Here is an 8,985-nt window from a genome sequence, read left to right on the forward strand (position 1 = left end):
ATTACAGAATCAATAGCTGCACAACCCCTCTGACCCTCTCGCTGTGAAAGCAGAACTTGGCTATTGAAATGTACATAAAAGATGTTTTGAGAGATACTGCACTCAGTAAAATGGACAAATCGCATTCTCTGAAGCATGAATGTCCCAAACTAAAAAAGCCTTTTTGGCTTTCAGGAGTCGCATAATGACTCCTTCTTCATTTTTTGCTTACAGAGCTCAAGCTTCCAACGCAGTCTCTTAACCTGAGCAGCTGCTGTGTATCATTACAGTGGCAATTACTATCCTAATGACATTCACATAAGCTTTTTTACAAGCTCTAATCATATTTGGTGATTATCAGTCATTATAAAGCGACACATGTATGGTAATTAGCCAATCGAAAAGTGTTTAGTACTGTACTGCATTCTGCCGTAGTCCTTGTAATTATCTTCCAAAAGAGAATATTTTGCTGTGCACAATTACAGTCAAGGACTGCAGCAATCTCTCTGCATAATGTGATGAGTCTCCCCAGCCTGGCTAGAAAAAGAGTCATCAGAGAAGCACTGAGAGCACTTTTAGTTGCTTTCCATGTTTATTATCACAGAAAGTACATGTTTAATACACAGAGGTACATCACAGTGTTTAAAGGTTAATTTTGTAGCTTTTGTGACAGCTTGGTGTAGTACTTCAATCTTTTCTTCTTTCTGTTTTATCCGTATTCAGAGTTATTCACTGCTCACTTCTTCCACCATCTGCTACTGCCAACGGCTCTGAAATCTACTGCTCTGTTAGTGCTGTTTCGTAACATCAACGTTAACACTTCCCACCAAACCAGATCAGCTGTTAGAGGTGGGTTATACTAACAATAACTTACAAATACCAATAACTGTTTTTGTTCTCCAGTAAATAGTTTTGAGAGATATTACTCCAAATTCATCAATTTAGTTTTAATCTTGTTCTAGACATGGGCCAGTCAGCCGGGGGGTTTAAACACAAAACTCTCTTGCAGTGGGGCAAACACTGCTAATCACTGCAATTCAATCCTCAAATCTAATTTTTATTTTTTTGGACAAGCCCCCTCCCTGGAAGCTGATTTGTGCATTGGCTTCTGCTGGTCTGCCACATTCTAGTAAGTTGCCAAATTTGCAAGCATTACACTAGAAATGCCCCACGTGTTCCCATCCTAAGTTGTCACATGTTGCCACTTTGCAGTGGACAGTGACGTCTACATATCATGCTCTAGGTATCCTTCTGCGTCTGCTCTTTACGTTCTGGGATGCCGCTATCATGATGTCAACAAATGCACATAGTATGACACTGCACATGGTTATGTTAAGACAACAGAAGTACATAGCAACAAACGCCAAGACATAAACAAAAGCACATGCTTGCACGAATGGTTAGGTTTAGGCAAGAGAGCACATGTTGAGGTGTAGAAGAACAACCATCACATTCAAACAGGCAGCGAACGCCAGACTCCTGCATGAAACTCCTTAGGTTGTTGGATCTATCCAGCACCCCTCCTGTCCACTCTATAGACACCTTCATGCTACTTATATTATGTCATTACTGGCAGCGTTTCAACCTGATGTCATCCAGTGGCGTATCATTCAAACATGACAAGTCCCATCAGGACATGTTCTCAACTGATGCCGACTATCAGAGAGAATCAGAATCAGTATGAGAATCATACTGATGTGACAGACGTTGTTGTGTCCACTGGCGTAAAATAGCACCATGACCGGTTCCATCCAGCTGACGCCGTCCTGAGGCATTTCATACAGATGTAAAAAGCAGCTTTTGCTGTCTGAAAATAAAGCCGATGATGACTTTGGCATGAGAATGGGCTTTTAAAAAAAACAATCAAGTTTATTGAACATAATGTAACTTCTCACTATCTTGAAAAATGCAGTTTCTGAAAAACAAACCCTTTTGAGTCATCATCCTCAAATATAATTTAAGTTTTAGTCATGAATACCAAGTCAAAGTCGTGGAAGAGTCTTCCATCAATGTCCATCAAGCAAGGCCCAAGTTTTCAAATTTGTGACCCGAGTCTGACTCAAGTGTGACTGGAGTTGCCAACCTCTGCTATCCGGCATCACAGAATGTTAAAGATTCAGTCTCCAAAAATCATGGTAAAAATGTATAAATAGTTAAATACTATGATACACCTTTAAAGAATAGTTAATGTCTGTCTCACAGAAACAGATGGTAGTGTATTTTATGTCATTTGTCAGATTAATGTTTGAACCGTATCATTAAGGTAAAGTAAAAGGTAAGATCACCATCTGTTCATCACAGCTGTGGACGAGGCATTGTTAGGCGTTGGGTTCTCTCACTCCCACATGTATATTCATCCTTTGCTCAGAGACTACCGATTTGTCTTGTCATTGTCGAACACTGGTGATATACTACCAGAGGAACAGCATAGCTTTGTAAACACTGCCTAAGATTCTGCAGTAGCTGCTGAGAGCCTGAATGGGCTGTAGCTTTTGTATGGCTCGTTCTGTCTGGGATAGCACCAAGAAGCGTCTCATCTTCTCTGTGGATCATTTGACTAACAGATTGCAGTGAGTAGAAGGAAGGATGAGAGGCCTCTACCATCTGCTCTTTTTCGTATATGGAAGAACAAGGTCTCATGAGATGACGCAGAATTGCTAAATGCCAGCCGTCTTGGTCCATCGTCTGTCTCATCCATTATACTCCTATAAATCTTTGTCTTCTCTGTCTTTTCTGCAAGTTTGCAGAGTGTTTGCATCACAAAAGCAAGCCGAGGTATGTCATCCCCTTTCTTTAAAATGACCCTCTGATGATGTGTTTGTATTCATGAGGCAGAGTTCTGAAACTGTTGATGCAGCCCTACGGAAGTGTGAATGTTTCGAGAGCCTCCATTAGCTGTCAGGAATTCAACAGACGCTTCTCACACAGCACAGATGGAAATATTTCTCAAAGCACACTGTTACAAGCCAATATCACCCGAAAAATGTGCCTTCACTCAACACACTGCAAGGCCTTTCACATTGTTATTGGCTTTCCACAAACACTAATCCAGAGTGTCCATAGCAGGTGGTTGAATGTAACTAAGTCCATTTATTCAAGTAGTGTACTTAACTTCAAATTTTAGATGCTTGCATTTTATCTGATTATTTTCTTTTTATGCCACTTCATACTTTTACTCCATTACATTCCAGTGTGAAATACTGTACTTTTTACCCCACTTTATCTGGGAGCTTTAGTTACTTTACAAATTAAGCTTTTTGCATACATATCAGTAGTTTATAAAATATGATGTTTTGTTATTAATTAAATTGTAACCGTTTACAAAAGTACAGCTGCAACAATTAGTTTATAAATCAATCAGTTGATTGACAGCAAATTATTTGCTAACTTTTTCGATAAACATTTCAATTATTTTTTCTATTTTTTAAAATAATTTTGAGGGTTTTTTTGGCATACGGGAAGAGAAACAACAAACAAGGGCTGAAGTCAAGATGTTATATAAGATAAGGTTGCCATTCTTTAGCCTTTGAGCTCTTTCGCAGAAACATTTCACGAATGTTTGTGTTATTGTTAACATCTAGACAGTTTCCTCACCTACCGCCTGCTTGTATGGAGAGTTATTTCCTCTCATGCAAGCACAAAACATGCATGCTGGTTAGCCAGCACAGGCGATGTGAAGTATTGCATCATTCAGCTTTTTCACCACTAGTTCTTTGATGTGAGTGTGTTGTTTCTGGATCTTGATATGAGTGGAAATTTGGAACTGTGGTTGGAGGAACAGTTAAGTGCCCATCTGTAGTGTTTGACCCTGTCCACTTTAAATTTTATGTCAATTCTGCCATTAGACAGCCACTTTCAGGCCATGTTGACAACTTTATCAAAAGGTGGTGTTAGAGGAAAATGTATGCCTCCACAATGGAAAGGATTCATCCTCTGGGGAGTCAGAATGTGCTTGGTGAATTATATTGCAACCTGTCTATGAGGTGCAGATTAGACATGTTGGATGGTTATGTCCACTGGACTGCATTGCCATATTTAGGCCAAGGTGCTACTTCTGTGGGTACGATTAAATAGACTTTTAATGGATTCTTTAATTGAAAGAGTGCTGTATCAGATTTTCAAGGCTCACTGATAATATTGTCACTGGATGTACTATAAAAGGACTATAAGTACTGAATGCACTATATTCTCAGTATAGGAGAAGGATGGTTGAACACATACAGGAAAAAACTAGGGATGGTTGTATCCATTTAATGTGTTACCCAGGTAACTAATGTCTGTGCAATGTCATCCATTACTCATCTGCACTCGAGAGACGTACACTTTGTGTACTTGACATTACCCTTGACCTTGTGTCCTGAATACATGTCTCAACAAAACCTGACATGTTGAGGCAGGATGATGACAAGTGAAAAAATCCTGCAGAGAGGATCGAAACAGTTTCCCGTCTCTGACTGAACTTTAACTCTGGATTTTGAGATATGCAAACTTGATCATAAAAAGCTGAAATTTATCTGAAATTATCTTAATTTTAGAAAAAGTCCTCTATTAATTGTGAGATCACTAGTTCATGGTTCATAATTGAGACAGCAGTGCCTAGGTGAAGAAAGCAGTTCATTCTGAAGCTAAAATTGTCATTTTGGTAATCATATCACTTGTTCTGAGAGCCAGCAATAACAGGACCAGGAGCTACCCACGGCCCGCTTTTAATATTTAATTTCTTATTTTACAAATGAGTCAGAAACATTGCCCTTTCTTATTCATTCTCCTTTTTCCCTCTGTTTGGTAGTGTAACTGAGTTTTTGTTAAAATGTGCATGATACAATTCCATACAAAAGAACTTTATTATTTACCCCTCTAGCAAACCCATCCATCCATTTTCTATACCTCTTTAACTGTCAGATTATTAACATAATGTAACAAGTAAAGCCTGGTTACAAAAGCATTAAAACCAGCAGAACTGGATTAATTTCAGCAGGAGCTGCAGAAATTGTGGATCTGCTAACAGAGTTAAAGTAAAACTTTTTTTGCATCAACTTAATCTTTGGTGAACTTTGACCTGCAAATTTGCACTGTTGAAAATGTTCAAAATTTTAAAATGAAGAAAGCTATTGTGGCTTACTAGCTTTAGTTGAGAGAGCACAAAAAAATGTAGCATTTTTTTCAGTCTGCAGGTTAACTTTGAGCGTACACATTCTCAGATTTTTAAGAGCAGAATCACGCTTGTTTCTGAGTCTGCTCACTTAATTTTCTCAAGCTGTATTGGCCACTGAGCAGTTAAGGTCACTGCCTCCTATTTTTGACTTGTAAGCTGCAACAGAGACACACCCAAATCTGGATGTCAGGATAGGTCAAAGTCTGCACAAGCAAAAAGTCACTTTTTTAAGATATTGCTCTCAAGGGAGCATCAGCTGAGAACTCACGCATCCGCACAGGAAGTGAACTCTGGACTCCTGCATGAAAGTCAGTTGTTTGCAGACCTACCCACCCAAAAAGCACACTTAATCTTCTTATATGATGTTGTTACTGGCTGTGTTATTACCTGATGCTGTCCTTCAGCATTGCATGTGGGCATGCCTGCTATTTTGAAGTAGTAAGTAGGTTTTGAAGTTTGACATTTCGGCCATCCCCATCTTAATTTTTAGAGCCAGAGGTGACTATAAGGGTGGATCTGACAGTTGTCATCAATGCTGAAATAAGCTATAGAGACCCAAACTGTTTATTGCACCAGGCTGAAAACATGTTTATTTTTTGTGTTAGGTTGGGTATTTTAATATGGGAGTCTATGGGGATTGACTCTGGCCTTCAATGAATTGCAGTTCTGGGCACTTCTGCCTTGGCTTCATTTTTTAGCCTTGGAGGTTGCTGCTTGAGATTAATATATGTAATCAGTACTGGACATGGCACATTCAGAGCCCGAGGCAAGCTTCTCCTGGTGCACCGCTCCCCCTTGACAGGCTGGGAAACAGGCTGGGGTGAGCTTACTGCAGGCATGGATGCAGGGAAGACTTTGGAAACCAGCTCAGGAAAACTGGGCAGTATGCAGGTTCCACCTGTTCAATCTTCTTCCTAAAAAAGATGGCAAGGGCCTCCAGGAAGCTTGGGGCAGGATCAAAGAACACCTCCTTTGTCGCTCGAAAAAATAAATAAATAAAGGAGAAGGGCAGGCTAAGCGGGTGGGTGCCTGCTGGATCCATTTTTGGCCAGATTGTATTGTTATGGTGTAGTTAAGGTGAACTGAAACACGGGACACTGAAAGGCGAGGAGACAGGGATGTGGATTAGGGTTAGAAGCTGGGAAGAGGGAGGTGTCCCTGGCAGAGAAGCAGGGCTGACAAGACAAGGGACAGGACTCCCAGCCAGAGAGTAGACAGTTTTAGGTAAGGAGAAAGGAAAAGGAAATACAGGCAACAGCAATCAAACAGGAGAAATGCAAGTGAAGTGACTTATAGTGCTGACAGGTAGCTGAATGTATGATCTGCTGATGAGTGGATAGAGAAAAATAGACACAACCTGAATGAATTAATTTACTTCAGAATTCAGGATAAGAAGGCATCTGTCATGATCGGCTGCCATGCATTCCCCCCCCCCCTTCGTGCGTCTCTGTGTCTCTCCCTGTCTGTTACCCTTCTGTGCCCTTACCTGTGTGTGTGTGAGTATAGGCGTGGTTTGTTCTTCCCGTAGGCTGGGCCAGGTGCAGGCAATCTCCTGATGAGCTGGTGGAGTATTTAAGCTGTTGCTTCAGACCTACTCGTAGCCAGAGAATTACTCTTGCCAAGTGGTAGATGTTTCTCACGGCCTCTAAGTATTACCTGTTGTCTCAGAGTGTTTTCTGAGTTTTTGCCTATGTGCCTCATTTCCTTGTGTCTTTTACTTTTTGTCTCAGAGTTGCTGGTACTCCTTGCTTCCTGCACCAGCCGTTGTGGTGTTCACTCGTCTGTGTTCCTGCCTGCCTGCTTGCTCGCTCGCTACCCACCTTCGTCCGAGCACTCAAGACCGAACCAAAGAGATCCTCACCTTTGGTTTTGGACTGGATGTATGTTAATGGTGGAGATCACATAGAGCTTTGTAAATAAATCACGCTGTTGTTTCACCTCAATCCTCGTCTTGTGTTCTGTGTCAGCATTGGGGTCTCTGAAATGTCCAACTCGTCACAGCACCTGGAATAAAAATGCATACATTTCCATTTCTATTACGTTACACTTTGTATTTTATCTTTTCAGATGGTTTCACATATCATCTCATACTTGACTGCATGTTGCTGTGATATAATGACTATAACTGTCTAACATGCTACAGTGGTACCTTGACAAAAAATGAAATCCTTTAGACAGAAAATTCTCAACATGAATATTAGTGTTATATGAGTGCACACACAATAGTTTGTATTGTAAGCGATGTGGGTCTAAGTGAGGAAATAATCAGTCCAAACACGTTCTGGGTTTTACTCATAAATTTTAGTGAGCTCCCATACAAAATACATTGAGCTCAAACCACACTTTTTCCCTCTACCATCTCCAACTTGCTTGCCCACCCCCTGTTTTCTCCTCTCTTCTCCTCTCTTACCTCAACCTGAAGAACTGACAGCTGTGTGAACAGCGCCAACTAGCTGTCTGAACCTGTGCTCACACCATTCTGTGAACATATCCCACTTTCACTCTTACAGTATGAAATCCCAGTCCGTTCTCATTCTGAATTTGTAAAATACAGCTGCTTTGACATTGCTTTTGATGTAAGATGGCAATGCCAAAAGCCACCTTTCACATGTGCATGAAAAATTGCTGGAGGGTGTCGGTGAGAACACAGCCGGGCAGAACCAGTTATTGTGTTATTTTGCACCATCGGATGACAAGAAAGCCTCTGCTGTGTCAGCTGAGAATGCGACTAAACAGAACCTGTCGCATTCACATAAACCAAAACAGGGTGGCATCAGGTAGAAATGCTGACGTTAACGACACAATATAAGGAGCACAAGGGCTTCTACAGGGTATTTGGGAGGGCTGGTGGATGGATCCAACAAACCCCGGACTTTCATGCTGGAGTCTAGTGTTGCTTTGCATCTGAATGTAATTTTTTTGGGGGGGGGGGGTTCTGACACATACCATGTGCCTCCTTCCTCTAATCCTAACCATCTGTGCCAGCATGTGCGTTTGTTGATGTCCGGCGTTGGTTGCCACGTGCTTTTGTTGTCTTAAGATAAACACATACAGCATCATCCCACCACGTAATTGTGTTGACATCACAGTAGCGGCATCCCAGAACGTAAAAAGCACAGAAGGTTACCTAGATCGTACAATGTAGATGTGGAAGTCCACTGACGAAGCGGCAGCACGTGGTGACTTGGGGTGAGAATGTGTTGAGAGATGGTTGGGTGTGTTTAGGTTTGGACTGGACTGCTTCCTTGTTCATTTCTGTCAGCGCAGCCTGGAGTGCTGCTGGGATTTTGTGATATGAGTGAGAGATTTAATGGGTCACATGTTGCATACTGTGTTAATGTTAATGGTTATCCTTAGTTGAAATCTGAGGCAAACTGGCCATAATTCTGTTTTGTGTTCAGTGACTGATGTAAATGTGTGTGAGGAGGTGGATGGAAGATGAATGTTATTCATACCACAGAAATAGATGCAATCATAGGGGAACCAGCAGAAAGTAGAGGGGAAGGGGGTCGCTATAATTAGGTCTATATTTCCTCGCTACGGCCCTGAATTAATTTAATGAACTTCATCATCATTGATCCTTATGAGATATTTGACAGTTTATAATTTCAAATCACTATAATGCTTGGTCTCAGTGGACACTTCCTTTATTAGATTGTCTTACTTAATGCTAACTTACATCCAGGTTTCAGGACTCTTTCCTGGGGTACTCTATACCTAGATTCTGGATGACAAGATGCCACAAATTTATTCTAATGGAGTTGCTCACCTGCTGCATATGTGGCTCACTGAATATTCACAGTAGTGTTTCTTCCGCTCGCCCTGCCTGGCTCATAGGCTTTACATTATGA

This window comes from Plectropomus leopardus, chromosome 18 (assembly GCF_008729295.1).
Source record: "Plectropomus leopardus isolate mb chromosome 18, YSFRI_Pleo_2.0, whole genome shotgun sequence".
NCBI lineage: Eukaryota > Metazoa > Chordata > Actinopteri > Perciformes > Serranidae > Plectropomus > Plectropomus leopardus.